We start from the raw sequence: 17,935 nt of genomic DNA on the forward strand, positions 1-17,935 counted from the left end.
GCTGACACCTTGATTCTGGACTTCCAGCTTCCAGAACTGTGAGACAGATTCCTGTGGTTTAAGCAACCCAGCTTGTGGTTCTTTGTTACAGCAGCCCTAGCAAACGAACACAGTCACCTCTACTTCGCTTCAAGAGACACCGTGAAAGTGAATCTAGAGCCAGACTCTATTGTACAAGACAGACCTATAAGCATAGAATATAGAGAGGAGAATGTCTGTTGGCTGGGCAACGAGTGTGACAGTCCTATCTTTGTTTGCAAGCCACAGAAATAGAATCTGACTTAGAAAAGCAAAGCATTCAAATAGTACAGGACGAGGTTAGGATTAGGGAGTTGATGGGAAAGCTAGAGAACCAAGCTCAGAAAAGTGTAGGAAGCAGAGCAGGACTGGGGGTCTGGATAGCAGGCACGACATGATCTTCTTCTCATAGCCCCCCACTATGATGAATGAGCAACTAAGACATTTTCTGCCCTTAAAATGCTAAAGATTCCGAGCCCCAGGAGGGCAGGGACTCACATTTTGACCAAGGAAGAAGAGGGAAGGGTAACCTGATTGAAGTCCCACAAAGCAAGCCTATACTAAGCAGGAGACAGATAATTCTCCAGGAGGAAATTATAGAATTACTTCTTAAAGAATTAGGAATAAATAGCGGAGGCCCAGAGAAATTAAATTTCCTCTACACTGGTGGAAGAAGGGCAATGGGTACGGAAATCGGAGACAAATTGGGCTTCCTTACAACCACTGCAGGTTGTCCCATGTCCTGGGGATGGGTCCTCAGGACCAAGCTCTGAGTTATTTTTAAGCTGCCCACACTTTCCATTCTAAAACCCCAACCCCTGAGCGGGACAATCAATTACCCGGGATCCGTTCAGGAATCATTTTCCAATCTCCTCTTCTAGGTCCTCCCTATCGCCTTTGGATCTTAAGCCTTCAAAGGACCAAATTAAAAAGCAAACACAAAAGCAATGGTTTAAATTCACCAAGATCACCCGATTTCTTCAAATTCGGTACCTTTTCCCATGCAAATAACAAAGGAAAAAACATCACTTGAGTCTGTGTCGACGAGGTACCAAAACATTTAGTCAATTAGATCAAGTTGGCAAACAGCCTGTCACTCTGGTCGAGAGAAGGGAGAATCTGCCAAATTAGTTGTTTGGCTGAATTGACGAGCTGTCTTGGTCAAAATAATTCTTTTTTATTAAATGTTGAGAGATCATAGTATATCAAAAAGAAAATCTACAAAAGCCACTTTTCATCTATGTCAACAGTAAAATCAAGGTGGCATTTTGGAAATCTCTAAATAACACTTTGTCTGCGTAAAAGGATGTAATTCTTTAGGTAGGAATAAATTGGGAAAGAAAGCCTCCTTTTCTAGTAGAAAAGGATTGAGAGTCTAAATTACCGGGAGACGGTATGTCACCAATATCAATATGATTTCTCACCACCGCTACCATTTCACACGACTTGAATAGTGATGGCCCGATGTACAGAGTGAGCACCAGGCTGTTTCCTATTTATTGTCTTATTTAGTCTGACCAACTCTGCAAGGTAAGGACTGCTATCCCATTGTAGAAAGAGGAAACTGTGGTTTATGTGGTCTCCGTAGCTTCCCCAACTTTACACAGATAATAAATTTCAGAGTAGAGATTTGAACTTGTGTCTGACTTCAAAGCTCTTGATTTTAACCACCGTGGCTGCCTTCTAAGACTATTTAACTATTCCTTCCTAGCCATATTATTGGCATCTTTCTCCTTGGGCTAACTCAAAATTTCTAGAACATTCTTTTCTAATTATTCTGGGTCAAAGAGTACCCCCTTTCATCAGCTCCCATAAATGAAAAGATGTCTTCTCCACAGCCCTGGCTTCAAAATTCCTTAACCCAATGTGCCCTTGCCTTTCTTTGAGGCTCAAGGACAAGGAGTCCAGTAGGGTCTACCTTGCCCTTTCTAACACTCTGCTTTCCATGCACGACATGGGTTTCCGGCTCCTGCTTCACAGTCTGTGTTTCTGGAGAGGAGAATTTTTACACAAAGTTGTCTGACTCAGGATGTCCACTACTGCCTTATTTTATTTAACTCAGGCACCAGGGGGCTCTTTCTATGAGCACAATGGTAAGATTTTCATTGCATTGTCATTGACTTTTGTCTTATATTTACGACCATGTTTTCAATTTCTCCTTTAATTTAGAGGACAAGAGCTGCTTGAAAGGCACCAAGGCCAGCTACTCAGCGGACTGTCTCCTGCCACTTCTTGATTACTTCTTGCCTTTTATTCATCCCAACTTCAATTTCTTCTTTGTGCACTGTGACCAAAGCCCACAGGGAATCACAGAACATGAAGAAATGGTTTCTAGTTAACCCTTTTCTTCAGGGATAATGGCTCCACGGGTACAGAACCCTTTATAGCACATGGACTTTTTCTTAATTCTTTGCCTGAAGGGGTGACACAGAAATTAATAATAAGAAGGGGTGGGCTTCCTACAACCCATTCTAGTAAGACACAAAATTATTTGAACAGTAGCTTTAACAGCCTGCATCAATTTCTTTAAATTCAAGATCCCTATTTTTCACCACTTATCCCTTAGACAAGCATTATATATAATTGAACTGAGCTCCAGGATCAGACCCAGAAGTAAGAGAAGCCATGGGAGAAAGGGAAACATGGGCTCCTCCTTTAAAATAAGAAACCTTCACAAAAGCGGCTCACCTTCTTGCTATTAATCTCACCCATCTCCACTCTTAAAACTTAGAAGGATATTTCGTATCTTCTATAATTCTTTTTTCCCCCAAATTTATATCCACTTTCCAAGACAGAGGACAAGTGGTGAAATAAGACACACTCACAGAATCATCTATCCCAAAAGCTGGTTGTCTCCCCACAGTGTTACTCTTAGGTTCATGTCATATTAGCAAAGGGTGGGAGTTTAACCTCTAGAAACTGATCCATTAAATCTAATTTCTTGATTCTAAACACATTTCTTCCCCCTCTCTTCCAAAAAGCTTTTATTAAATAGATGACACGTTTTGCAATTTATGGCAGTTTAAAACTAAACAAATAATCAATCCACTGACTCCCAGTCCAGAGAACTTCTATTAGTCTATTACATAATATTTAATAATTACATGTATTATTTTGTATGTAAATCATGAGGAACATAACAAAATGAAGACTTGTGAGCCCGTACCCAAGGTAGACCACTATTGTGTCTAGCTCTGGGCTTCTTTCCTATCCCACCTCCCTGCCACCTCATCTCTAGAGGCAAGATTTTTCATTGTTTTTTTCTTTTGTTTTTTACATGTGTGTCTCCCTAAACATCTCGCTTAATTTTACTAGTCTTTGAACTTTATAAAAATAGCATAACACTAAATGGTGTCTCTAATGGCCTGCTTTTTCAGAAAATTTTACGTTTGTAAGACTCATTCATGGTTGGTACATGTAACTGCGATTCACTTATTTTCTTTGCTGTGTAATATTCCACTGTGTAACTATACCCTAATTGATTTAAATATTCTCATATGATGAATATTTGGGTTGTTTCCCATTTGGGCTGCTCCAAATATTCTTTTAGATGTCTCCTGGTGCATGCATCCAAGGATACCTCTGACACACATGCCAGGGAGTGGAATGCTAAATCCTAGAACATGTAAATGTTCAATACTACAAGACAGTGCCAAATTCTTTTCCAAAGCAGTTGTAGCAATTTACATCCCCGCCATCCTCTTCTGCGACTTCTGTTTCAGTCTTGTGGAAAACCAAGAACAGGACTGAAAGAATGAGACAGAGGATGAAGCAGTGTTTGATATAAGTTGGGAAGGGGCGCAAAAAAGAGAATTGTGCATGGGGTGCTGCCCACACTGGGCAAACCAGACTAGAATCCTCTTCCTGGCTGTGTCTAATCACTCTGACCCAGCCCAGCCCACAGCCACAGGCAACCCATGAAAATCTACCAGGGCTGCCTGGTCCTCAGAGCCCTCCCCACACTTTGGCTCACACCTGCTCTCTTGGCAGGGCTCATAGTATCTGTCCTTGTTCCTGAATATAGTCAGTCTACAAGGACTTCTTGAGCACCCACTGTATGCCAGACACTGGAGGTGTAGGAGGGATAGAATAGGCAAGGGGCTAGCCCTTACATTCCATTGGAGGGAAACAGATAATAAGCAAACAAAAAAGGAGTCTGGATTGTGACCATTGTCATTTGTCATATTTATTTCCTTGATAACAGATGAAAAGCTTGGGAAAATCATCCCACGCAGAGAGCAAATAGAAGAGCCCTCAAGAGGGAAAGAACTGGTATGACCAAATGTCAGAAAGGAAGCCGTGTGGCCAAAGCATTCCAAAAAAGCAGAGTGGTGAAAGAGGAGACGAGACTGGAGAAGTAGACAAGAGCGAGACCTCACAGGGGGCTTTGTAGGCCAAGGTAGTGACTGAGTAGCACGGGGTCGGCTGGAGAGAAGCAGCCAGATCCAAGACAGATCCATCCACAGGAGAGAGAGAGGTTGGCAAGTGGAGGTAGGGAAAAGGCAGAAATGGAGGGTGACTTCTACTTTTTTGGCTTCATCAACCGAAATACTCCCCTCCTGCTTTTCACTTCTTGGCAAGTGATTGGTGCTAATGGTCCATGTGGTCTAGATTCCGCATTTCCCTGGGGCACTGCTTCCAGGATGGCTGAAGGGGAACAAAAAACAGCAAAAAGATGATTTCTTCATATTTCCACCGACCCCTCCCCAAGTTTGACCTCTTCTCTCAGTGTTGTCAAACAAAGCCGTGGCATCAATGGGAGAGCCCTAAAACGTGAATCATGGCCCCAAACCTGCTACTTCTTAGCAATGTGACACATGGAAAAGTTGCTTGACCTGAGTCTCTGTTTCTTCAGAGGTGAAATGGGGTGGGTGCAGGTAGACTTTAAATACCTATTGCACACCAGGCACTGTACATACTTCATCTCTTTTGATCTCGAGAGTAACACCATTCTATGGAGGAGAAAGCTGAGGCTGAGAGATGTTCAGAAGGACTTTCCCAAGGCCGCAACACTCAGATTCTAACCAAGGTTCTCCCGGACTCTACAGAGCGTTGCCTCAGGGATATCATGAGCACTGCACAAGAGAACATGTGCAAAAATGTTCATTAAGCTGAAGCGTTCTTTGCTAACGCAAGGTGTAATTACTCTCTTTTAAAAACTCGTTTTAAGTTGCTCTCCACATGCTTTCTGCCCAATGAGCTATTTGCGCCTTCCCAGCTGCTGCTCGCACTTTCATGAAGCCCTCCACTCGTATAATTTCTTTTGCCCAAATACTCTCCCCATCTTATCGACCAGGTAATCTTTTATTTAGTTTTCAAAAAGACTGACTCAGTAATTACTTCCTCTCAAATCTTTCTTACCCTTGTCCTGAAAACAAGATTGATTATCACTCCTTCTTGATTCTAACGGTACCTAACACATACAGAATATCTATGCAGTATTAGCTGTTGACACAATAATGCATTAATGTCCACCCCAAAACTATGGAACTTCAAACAATAATTTTTGCTTGCTCAGAAGTCTGAAGGTTGGCTGAGGGTTGGCTTATCTAGGCTGAGCTCAGCTCCAAACTGTATGTTGAATCCAGAGCTGCTCCATGTAAGTACCACTTCGAGCTACTCCACGGAGGGAAATGCTTCTCTAGTGGCAAGAGCTGTAAAGTCAAATGGCAGAAGACATAGAATCAGGGAGTGGTGAAGATTTGAGGTCAACGACTCAGTCTGTCACACACACCTATTAAAATGTTCATATAGTCGTTCACTCAGCAATCTCTTATTGAGCACCTACAATGTGGCAAGCACTCTTCCAAGCTCTGGGGACACAGCAGTAATCAAAACCAGATAAGGTGCCTATCTGCATGGAGCTAACACTCTGGTGGGAGGATGCAGACAAACAGGCAAGGAAGATCATTTCAAGTGTGTTCAGTACAGTAAAGAAAATAAACCTAGACATAGGCTAGAGTAATGAGAGCAACAGTGGGAACCAAGGTGGTCTGGAATGGCCTTTCTGAAGAAATGACTTTCGAACAGACACTCCTAATGAAGCAGAGCTGGTCCCAGAAATTATGTAGAGATCTGGGAAAAAGCATTTCAGGCAAAGAGATGTCTACTGTGTCTGCGGAACAGGAAGATGTCAGTGAGGTATCAAAATCACCTAGAAGGCTTGTTAAAACACAGACTGCTGGGCCTCAGCCCCAGAGTTTCTTATTCAATAGATCTGGTGTGGACCCACGAATTGCATCTCTAAGTTCCTGTGATGCCAATAGTGCAGGACCACCTTTTTGGAACTAGTGTACCTGTATGATCAAGAGAGTGTGGCATAAGATAAGACCGTTTAGGCCGTGATAGAGTTTGAGTGTTGCAGTGTGTGCAGTGAGAAGCCACTGGAGGACATTAGCAGGGAGTGATAGGACCCAATTTAAGCTTATTAGATCACTCCGGCTTCTATTTGGAAAGAGAGTCACAAAGGAACCAAAGTGGAAGGAGGAAGTTGAGATGCTTATCACATCCAACCATCAGTTCCCCAAGGTTCCTACTTGGAGTGATGGGGCACATGGTGCTGCCACCAAAAGAGAGGAGAGTCATAGCGGAGAGAAGGGTTGGGAGGGGGGTGAGGTCAATTTTGAACTCTATTTGAAGTCCCTTTGGGATATCCAAGACCATCGTGTTGCACAGCTCCAGGGGTACCACGCACACTGCATTTAGTGTGCACAGCAGCCCTGCAGCGTGAAAGCATAATATGACAATGTGAACAGCCTCCCCTGGGATTGTTTAACATGTTAGCCCTGGAATATTCTCCCTCCTCTGAGCTTACATTCTAATGAGAGGAAGCAGACAATAGGCAAGCAAGATACTTTCAAGTGATTTAGTGCTATAAAGAAAATAAACTCTCACCTCTGTAGGTCTGGACCACTCGTGTTGCTGTACTCCCTGACTACGTGGCTGGGCATCCTAGTGCTGTATTCCTAGAATCTGCTTGGTTAAAGAAGACACACAGAGAATGGTAACCTGTAGGTAATGATAGTAGCTAACATTTATTGGCACCTATGATGTGCCAAGCATGATAAGCTCTTGTCACGTATTAGTTCAAACAATAATTCTATGAGATGTATATAATGATTAGCCCCATTTTACAAGTGGGAAAATTGAGGCTCGGAGTGGTTTAGTAATTTGCCAAAGGATACAGAGCTAGGAAGGGACAAAGCTGGGATTCATGACCAGGGAGTCTAATTGCAGAGCTGGTTTTGTACCCACTCAGCACACTGGTTCTCAGTTACTTGCTGGCAGAGTCTGTCTGAAAGGGTCTACATCACCCTTACCCCTGGCCGGGCTCCAGGATTACCAAAGAGAAAAATCCAGCCTTGCCAAGGCCAATGTTCTTTGCCAGTAAGTAGCTAGAACTGTCAGAGTGTCTATAGCATTAAGAAAACCCCATGCCTGAATCCATGTGCCAGACCTTTTACACAGAGAAAATATGGACATTTTCTTTTAATAATGCTACAGAGAAATAATGAAATGGTAGCATTACAAAAGCATAATTAGGTCTTCAAAAAAAAAATCTCCACTGGAGTCCTATAAAAAGACCACAGGTGTTCGTCATTATTTTTTATTTAGCAGACAGTTTTAGCCATTGTTTGTTTTCCCCCCCATTTACTAAGTTCTGGTATTTTAAGATGATTTGTGTATAATAATAACAATAATTTCCCGTTTGCCTGTCAGTTGTGAGCCACTTTAATTACAGATATTCATTTTCACAAGTTAACTTGGTAAACACGCTCATTTGTTATGTTCCCTGTTCATTAAATCAGTTAGCACAGCTAGTAACTATGTTAAGTATCTCACTGTTGGGTTTCAGCAATGGATCTTCATCGGTTTCCAATACTATTTCTCACAGAAACAGACAAAGGCTTCCTGAGAGTCGCTTCCTGTTGGATTGGAGATGCTGAGTCTCTATCTCAAGAAAGCCAGGTGAGTGAGGCCCCACAGAGGCCTCTACTGGGGGCTTTGTGCATCAGAGTCAAAATCATTAATTCGGACTAGAGTGCAGTACTTAGTAACCAGAGGCAAGATACAGGATAAAGGAAGAGGGACACTCTAGCGAAAGAGACATGTTTAGAGCATGTCTGACCACAGCCCTGACCTTGGACAGCTCCCCACCACTACCCTGCAGAGGAGGGGCTGCATGACCATAGTTGTGCCAAATGACCTTGACCTCTGGCAGCAGCTAGTTATTTCAAGGGTGGACATCAGAGATCATCAGTGGTCTCACTCAAGCAAATGAAGGAGAGATGTCAAGTTGGAGATATAAAATTCAAAGAGAATCAGGGATGAGTCTCTGAGCCATAATAGCCCCAAAACACACATGAGCTGCTGTTATGGAAAGGTATGAAGAGATTAATGAAGCAGAGGTTCCCTGGCAATGAGAGAGCATGCAAGCAGCAAAGAAAAAGCAGACAAAGAGAAGGTCATCTGAAGACTTAGCAGTTTCCAGAAACTCAGCTATTTGTTTTTTTGAGACTGCTGTGCATCTTTACAATAAACTAGCTACTTAGCTAATTTAGTGGGTCTCTGTTACTTACAACAAAACACCCTCTGACCAATGACTTTTTAACCATGGTGACTGGGATAAAGGTGGTTCCACTAAAAGTGTCACATCTGGCAAACTCCAATTTTTCTAGGAAGAAACTATGAACACCAGTACCTAGGTCATCAGACACCTGCCGATTAGATGTTTCATTCAAAATTTTCCTTTAAGCAATGGAGACCACAGCTAGACTGACATGTTAAATCAGAACTAAGGGAAATAGAAGGGTACAAGCTCCCAATAACTAAGTCACAAGGCTCAAGAGGAAGTAGTTCATCTGGGATGTGAGTCAGGATGAAGGAATTTGTGTCAAAGTGCTCAAGAGTGGATATTTAATACAGAATAAAAGTTCCATGAGTTGACCGTGGTCAATTCTTTTCATTACTCTATGTTGTTTCTTTTGTGGCCATGCTGAGCTTTCCTAAAAGAGAAAGATCTATTGGTTTTTGCTGGACAAACAATGATGGGAATGAGAAGAAGCTTTGATGTAAGCACGGGGCAATTAGGGAAGATGCTATTTAGTCATGCTGAGTTTAAGGTGGGTCATGTAGGTGGAGGTGTCAGATGCTGAGGGACACCATGAAATCAGCATAGGCAAAAGCCACCATATTGAATAAATACAAACCAATCTGGTAAGGATTCTTCAAAAGGCCCCAAAACTAGCTCCATACTATTTTGTCCATGATACATGATATCACTCTACATTTCCTTCCCTCGTTTGCAATTTCAATTCCTCCTTCATTGACTCTCCTATCTGCTCATCATATGCCCATCTTTTGGCTTCTCCTATGGGTCTCAGTTATTCCTGGATTCTTTCTTCTTCCAGAGAGAAACCCCTAGGTCAATGCTGGAAATACATGCTGGAATTCAGGGGACAGCTGAGTGTCTCATGCTCTATCACCAGAGGTAAGGATGCAACACAATCTAAATCACAGGGTCATTGGGGTACAGGGTAGATAGAGAAGGTATTTTTGCAGCAAGTACCCCAAAAGGAGGTGGATGATGATAGGATCTAGAGTTTATGTGAAGGGTTATAGTCTTGGGAGAGAAAGAAACTTGAAACGAAAGAGAAATGTTAAGGTAAAGCAGAGGAGTAATAAAGGGTCTCCCTTCAGAGACTCTCATCTTCCTTGTAAAGTGGAAGTGTGCTGGGAGTACAGGGTTCAGAGGTAAAATTACAGGCATGAACAGAGTGGCAAATATTTGAAGAAGGCAATGCCTGAATACTCAGAAGACTTGCTTTAATGAGCAAATAGAGTCATTTTAGTGCTGGAGCTCTGTAGGTTTTGCCTGCCCTGGATCCATTTTCCCTCCTCTGATAACAGCATCTTGTTTTGATTTGGAACCCCCAATAGGTATAGACTCATTGGGACTGTCAATCAAAGTGTCCCACCCTTGCCTAAGAGGTGGGCAGGTGACCCAGGCTAGACCAATCAGAGGTCTCTCCCTGGAACGGAATCTTGAGCGCAGTAACTGGAAACTCTTGGTGCTGATTCACTCTGATGGTGACTCCCAGAAGGGACTGTCCTTTAGTTCCTGCTCTCCAAAGGTACGGAGAAACTCTGATTTCAGTCTTTTCAGAGGGTTAGTTCTTCAAGTCTTCCTTTAATTTTGTGAACCACCCACTACCTTCCAAGAAGTTCCCTTTTTTGCTTAAATTGTTCAGAGATAAGTTCTGTTGCTTATCACTTAAAAACCCCAACCGAGGCATAAGTAGTATACCAGTGTTAAATAAAAAATAACACTTGGCAGAAAGAATTAAGATTTCCAAAACCAGGGTTCCATTCCCGGCATTGCCACTACCACTAAGACACTGGGCAAGTTTGAGCAAGTCCCTCAAGCTCACTAAGCTTCGTTTCTCACATCTACAGAAGAGGGTGAACTGGGAGCTGCTAAGATCCTTTCTAGCTTCGCAGAAATAGCTTTTCTCACATCTCAAGTACTTTCAACGGTCTCTACTCTCTATTCTCTGCCATCCACTATCAAGAGCCTCAGCCACTGGGCTGAGGGAACTTTAAGCAAAAGAGAGAACAGAAGCTTCATAGCCCATTCCAACAGCCTTCGTGAAAAGAATTCCAAATCCCATATGATAAGCCAGTTTTGTTAAGCAATATAAGTTTCATCTGATTTCATTATTTTTTCATTCTTTCATTTAGCATCTGTGAAGTATTTCCTGCATAGATTTTGCTTTCTTCAGGACCTAAAAAAGGAAGTCTGGACATGATCTCTGCCCCTTAAGAAGCTTGAAATCGAATTGAGGAAGTACATGAAATCCCTACAGAATATTTCCAGGAGAGCAGGAATCACGTACCCATCACCTACAAGGTGCCAAGTATACAATAGGTGCTTAATAAATATTTGTTGATTGAATGAGGCACAACATACATGCACATACTGTTATGTAGATTATAATGTTAAGAATTCAGAGTGGTGAAAAGAAGATGAATATTTATTTTGCAAATTACATAAAAGTTTAATATGGGTTTCAATTCTGAAAATGTTACTCAAAATAGACCAATTGAAGGATGATTATTTGCATTTCAAAAAAGAATATTCCTAACTTAAGAAAATTATATAAAGAGTCCAATATGTTTAAAATAGATTTTTCTTTGTGTGAGAGTTTAAGAACATTTCTGTAGTAAATGAGGCTAAACCTGAACTTGACATGCCAAAACATAACTTCGTCCAAAAACTTTGGTCTGTCCCTTAGATGCCAGCGTAATAGAATTTGACATGCGGCAGAGTTAAGCAAATGGAGTCGTTAAGGCCTGCGGCCCCTCGCCAGGACTGTCAACACTTAGAGGTCTGAGTAACACAGGGGACTTTTGTTTCAAGAGGCAAAGTTCACCCTGAAGATCACAATCCATTAGGGAGTAACGAGAGCCTTCTGGCATGGCCAAGTGGACGAGACTCGGGAAAACCCGAACAGTGAATGCAATAAAATTAAAATGCAATGGGGGGGAACTGCCGGGGCAGCAAGCGTAACCTTCTTGGTGTCTTTAGCAGTGTTAATGGATCTACTTATGGCACAGATGGTGGTTTTCAGAAAAGTCATTTTTTCTCTAACAAATTCATGACTAAACTAAAAAGACCACTATCAACTTCATTATGCTTTCCAATTGACTTGCTTTAAGGGTTATTCTTTTATTATAGCTCTTAAGCTCCCATTTCTTTTTGAAAGTACTTCTTTTAATACCAATTTTCACAGCACTAAGAAATTTAACACTCTTCAGTGGTTATATTAATGGCAAGGAACTGTTGCAGGCTTGAGAGAAGCATGGAAGACACTGCTATGGGACTGGTCATCTGTTATCTCCTCTACCACAAGTTAGGGACCCACATCCTAGGGGGCACAATCAGGTTGCCACTGCAAAGAGTGGCAATGAGAGAAAAGTGGTGCCACACATCCTCGGGGAAAATATTCTTCCCCCCGTCAACACGAGGGTTATGGCACACAGTGTATTCCATATTGCTCTTTGCAAATATGGTTCTACTGCAAGCCTCTCCTGTCCAATTGTGCCCAGTTAGCTTTGTCAAGTGACCAGCAGGTCTAATTTGGGGTTGATTGCGCAAACAAATCCATAAGCAGTTTACAAACATCGTGAGTAACTGTAAACACAAAGATAAAACGGAGTTTGCATAACACAGGATCAGCCAGAGTTCTGTATTAGGAGCCAACCAAACAATTCTGCTTTTTTTTTGAAGTGAGATTGACTTGGACAGAGACCAGATTCATAGGAATGAAGATATTTATTGTAATAGTATTTGTAAGAGTAAAAATTGGAATGAATTTCCCAGCAATAGGGAAATAATTAAATATATCTGCTCAGCTATTAAAAAGAAAATAAGGAAGAATATGCGCAAATAAGCAAAATCATTATAATGTTAAGAGAAAACCCAAGAATATCTATAAACAAGATAATACAACTACATGAAATGCCTGATATATAGGAAAAGGACTGGTAGAAATACGTTAACATGCCACTAGTAGTTGTTCTCAGGTGTGGCATTATGTGCGTGTGTTCACACACTTCCATTCTTCTATTTTCCAATCTTGTTACAATGTGTTTATTTAAATTCATATTTTATCTCATGTGACAAAAGGACAGTGACCATTCACATGGATTTTAGTGATAGAAAACTTGTTTTCAGTGATTTGAATTCTGTGTGAAGGCCCCGCTCCTATGGCTTTTGAACTGTTCGTAACATTACATTGAGAACTCACATTTAAGGTCAAAGCTGGGCAGAGCAAGGGCCACACGCTCCAACCCTTCCATTTCACGGGTGAAGAAACTGAAGTTCAGAAGTTCCTCACCTGAGATCTGGAAAGATATTCCTTCCTTCAGCTTCCTCATCTCTCAACCAGCTCATTCCTTTCAAGGCAAATGCTCACCCGTGGTAGAAACCTGCAAGACTCAAAACAATTAAATTAAAATTTAGACCCCACTTAATCGGGTGTGATCAATTTTTTCACTATATTTTGCCATTAGGTTTCAAAACAGTCTCAAACTCAGCTGCTAATTGGCTTCAAGGAGACAATGTTGGCAATGTTTCATAATTCTCAATTTGTCGGACATCTAACAGGGCCTCCAAAGCCCTTTTATTCTGTGACTTACTCCTTGGCATGGGGGTCGTGTGATGATGTGTGAAAGTGGCTGCAGTGTGAGGCCTGTATCCCTATCTGGCTGAGAAAACTGCGGAATCTTCCTTTGCCATATTTCACCATGACACGGCCTGTACACAGTAGCGGTGTTGCAGGCCTATGGAGAACAGCAGAGCGCGCTGCACTAGCTGGAAAACAAGAGCTGGAGTGGAACACTGAAAACTTTGCTTGCTTAGACTATCCTATCCTGGGCGAGGAAACAACATGTTGGAATATCTGAGGAAAATTAAAGTGCTTTTCAATGAAAGATTGAATTTTTTGAGAAAGTTTTCTTCCCTCTCTTCCTCAGAGCCATTTCCCCTTTGGAAATGGAGAGCTATTATTTTTTATTCAACCAGTCTTTAATTTTTGTCTAATGTGAAGAAAGAACAGTGATCATTCACAAAGAGGTTTTAATGACAGTGAAAACGGTTTTGTGACTGATCACTTCAGGTTGCGCATCCCCCCTGAGGGCCTACAGATTCTGTCCACGCCAGCCAGGGGCGGGCCTCAAGGGCCTGGTGGGGGGGGGGGGGGGCGGTCCTTGAACAAAACACAGGAACAAAGGGCCACAATTAGAGGCACCTTTAGAGAGGAGGAGAAATAAAGACTCAGAACTTGAAATATTTGAGCAGTTTTGAATGTAACTTTAAACTTTTAAACTCTCCTATCATTTCTCATATCCTGATTTTTAATGAGGAATATTGCAGATAAAGGGATATATAAAAAAACTCTGAATGAACAATCAGGAGCGTCCTTGACAGTTGGAGACATTTGAAAAAAGCTACATCTATCTGTAATTCAACGTTTTAGTTAACACAGTGTTGAAGTATAAGAAAAAAATTGTTCTTTGTCTCAGGTGCAAAGTTTCTTGCTAAATTAGATGAATGCAGTATTTATCTCATTTCAATTCCAATCTCCCAGCACGGTTTTCTCTGCAGCAGGGTCCGAGAGAGAGTGGAGCATCACATACCGTCTTGGAAGGTTTTCCTCTCTTTCCACGACTTCTAGGTTGGCAAGGGGGTTAACTGATATTCATACTCCAAACCTCCCAATTAAAAGCCTACAAAGGTACACAAAAGGCCTCGAGTGTCTACAACACTGTAAACCAAAGATTGCAGTGGGAGGGGGAAGACTATAGACCCAAAGACAGAGGGGATTGATTCTTGCTGTATGATTAAGCAAGACTGATTCAAAAACACGTAGATACTCTCTGCATCAAAAGAGGATAGATAGCTCCAAAGAAGGTAAGAGAAATTAACTTTCCTTCACTACATATGGCCCAACTCTATAGCCCAAGGGCAGAACTGACAGAGAAACAATCACCCATTCTTCCGCCCCCACAACTCCTAAACTAGACCCCCAACCTTGCCCTTCTCAGCTTCTCTCTCCCCATCCATTTGGAGACATCAAAGCCCAACATATAACATGACATGGAAGAGAGTAGACGAGGTCGAGCAGAGGTGTTTTTGCAGCTGGAGCTACACTGTCTTCACAGGAGTAGCTCAGAAACAGGCATGGAGAGCAAAAAAGTGCCAGGAGTCACAGAAGGTGTTGGAGAGAGGGTAATTTTCACTTCACACACTGCTCAAGATATTGAAAATGATCTGTGACTTAAATTAGACTGAAACACAACTTGTAAAACATACAGCTCAATGGGAAATAGGAAATTGATTTGTTTTGGTTAAAAAATCCATATAAAATACATGCAAGTGCACATATGCATGCGTGCACAAACACGCACACACATATACACCACTCTTTCAACCAAATCTTTATCACAATTAAGGTGAAGGCAAAGTCTTGGAGATGAAAGCATGAGACATGATGTTGATTCTTAGGAAATAGAAAAGCTCAAAGAAACAGCAAAAGCATCAGTCTGAACTCAGTGCTTGGAAGTGATTTGAAACATCCCTCTAATCTGAACTGGTAAAAACTAAATCCTGGACAGTGTTAGGGGATTTCAGTTCTTAGCTTTAAATAATTGTCTAGTAACTCACTTTGGCTACCTCCACAAGAGTTTCCCAAAAGTGACACGTTGGTCTTAACGATTAGCTTTCCATTTGGCTCCACTTCCTCATCTGAAGACAGGAATGTGATAATGACATTTCTTGAAAGACTACAATAAAGAGAAGACGTTAAAATAGCTCAGATGTTCTGCCTGGAACATTCTCCAAGGCCAAGAGGAAGTCATACTGGTTTATTATACAGCTGAAGTGGCAAATTTGAGAGGAGTTGGAAAGAAGTCCCCCCTCAAATCTCATTTTGCAGATAGACATACTAAAGACAGGCAAGCAAAGATACATTCCTAGATACTGTGGATTCTGAAATGCCTGGCATTCCTCACTGTGCTTTTAAAATGTAAGAGTATAAAAGTTCTTAGGAGGAGAATTGCCTTGGTGGAAGAGTACTGATTAAGAGACCCAAGTCACTTTATTCTTTAGGAGACATTTACATAAGAACCATCTTGGTCATTCAGGTTCCAGAATAGCCATTGGTATGAGTACTACACAAAAAAATATGTTTCCAGGACTGATCTGCTCCTAGAAATCTCAAAGGTACAAAGTAGGTGTTTTACTGTGGCATCTTCTATTCCCACTGTCCAGAAATTTCCCGCTACAAGAAAAGTCCTGATACTGAAGGAAAGAGTCATCAAAATACATTCAACAAGATTTATGGAGCCCCTACTAGGAATCCAAGGGGGTGAATTCTACAGTTTCCAGCTACACAATATGGAGATCCTGTTTCATAAGCTTCCGAAAGGCAGACCAAAAGAATAAAATAATCTAAATATGATCTTTGGAGATCTAATATTCATAATAATAACCTTAGGGACCAAGTGTCTGCTGTAAGTGGCCCCAGGGAGCCACACCATCCTCTGTGCTTTCTCCACAGCTTCTCTGCCTTTAGCAGAATTTGACCTGGTTGATGGCTCCCAGTACGCTGAAGACCTCTTGGCTCCAATGACACCACATTCTGCTGATTTTCCTCCACCCTCAATGGCTACTCTTTCTTAATATTTTCTTTGAGGCCATCTCTAAATGTTGGCACATCACGGACTTTAAGCTCTAGAGCTTTCTCTTCTCCATCCACAAACTCTCTGTAGGTGATTTTATTCTAGTCCCGTGGCTTGAAATACTCTATACACAGAGAGGTCCTGGCCTCCCTCCTGAGCTACAGACCTGGGTCCATCTGCCTATTTGGCGTTGTAGCAGGTGCCGCTCATATCCCTATCTTGACACACCTCCAGCTGCCAGCAGCAGCATCTCTATACCTACGAGCTTTCTCTGATGGCTGGAGGCTGCTCCACCTATGCACACAGCAGGCCAGAGGTGCCAGGAAACACTTTCTCCCCCCAGGAACAGCCTTCAGTTAACGGCTGCAGGGAGTTGACAGATTAAGAAACCCAGCTTCCTCGCCACTCGGGTGGAATAACACCAAGGTGCATGTTCTACACCGACCCCCGGGGTTCTCCAAGGGGAACTTGCTCACGGTGTAACTTACTTGATCATGTATTCTCGATTGGCTGCCTTCCTCTCCCTGCCTTAGCCACGCCCTCCCGTAACAACATTTCCTGGGATCACCTCCCAAATAATCAGATTGCACTGCAATCCTTATCTCAGGATCTCCTTCTGGGGAAACTCAAACTAAGACAGCATCTCTACACATACGTTTTAAACTCCTCTCAACCTGCTCCTCTCTCCATGTCTCTCTCATCTCAGGAAACAGCACCGCTATTTACCCAGTTTCTCAAACAAAAGAAAAGAAATATCCTTGCTTTTCCCCTTTCCACCATTTCCATATCCAAGTCCTGTCTCTTGATCCACCTCTAAAAGGCACTTCCCGTTCTTCCACTTTTCTTCTCTCGTCCTATCACCCATCAGCGTCTGTCTGAACTACTGCAACAGCCTTCCACCCAGCCTCCCTGCTTCTAATCCCCACTCTGATTCTATTTTCCATAAAGCATCCAGAGTGATCTTATAAAAACTTCAATGAGATCAAGTCACTCTCTTGCTTAAAATATTACAATGGCTTCCCATCACCCTTTGAGTAGAACCTAAACCAACATCTTCCAGGCCCTTCGCAATCTAGCCCCTGCCTCAGTTTACTTCATGCCAACTTCTCCTTTGCTTACAATGCTCCAGGCCTCCTTGCTCTCCTCCAGAGATGCCTGGCTCATGCCTGTCTTAGGATCTCAGGTTGGTGTTCCCTCTGCCCGTAGATATTTCCAAGACAGACCCTTTGTCATTCAGGTCTCTGCTCAAATGTCTCCTTTTCAGCAAGACCTGCCCAGATTTTCAGTGTCGGAAGCCATACCCAAACCCTCTTTATAACACCGCTTGAAATCCTTATTTCTTGACTAGCTTTTGTCTGTCTTCCTAAACCAGAGTGTAAGCTTTTGTCTGCCACAGGCACCACGGTAACCTCAGCCTCTGGAACAATGCCAGACACATAGCAGATGCTCAAAAATGCATCTGGAATGAGTGCACGCTACACGCAGAGCTACATGCAGAGCGCCGCGCTAGGTGCTGGACAGCGACGACGGAAGCATCGCTACCAACGTTCTCCACTCTGACCTTCAGTTTTCCGTCTATAAAGTGGCTTGCCAAAGATCACTCAGCTAATTAGGGGAAATAACTGCCTACTCAGGGATGCTGAAGAGTCAGGAATGAGGACTGGGGGCTAATTGT

The 17,935-nt window shown here is 42.4% G+C and overlaps 1 long non-coding RNA gene across 2 annotated transcripts in view; it reads right to left on the minus strand.

Annotated features, from left to right (window-relative positions):
- Positions 1–4,179: 4,179 nt before the first annotated feature.
- LOC106782953 (uncharacterized) overlaps positions 4,180–17,935 on the minus strand; it is a 49,214-nt gene continuing 35,458 nt past the window's right edge. The window contains exons 2-6 of one of the 2 annotated variants that reach the window (XR_011437677.1): positions 12,918–13,008; positions 6,913–6,990; positions 5,533–5,672; positions 4,938–5,093; positions 4,180–4,665 (exon numbers count right to left, since the gene is read on the minus strand). This is a non-coding gene — a long non-coding RNA (uncharacterized lncRNA). The remainder of the gene's footprint in view (positions 4,666–4,937; positions 5,094–5,532; positions 5,673–6,912; positions 6,991–12,917; positions 13,009–17,935) is intronic. The other variant, XR_011437676.1, reaches the window with a different exon arrangement.

The sequence above is a fragment of the Equus caballus genome, chromosome 3 (assembly GCF_041296265.1).
Source record: "Equus caballus isolate H_3958 breed thoroughbred chromosome 3, TB-T2T, whole genome shotgun sequence".
Classification (NCBI taxonomy): domain Eukaryota; kingdom Metazoa; phylum Chordata; class Mammalia; order Perissodactyla; family Equidae; genus Equus; species Equus caballus.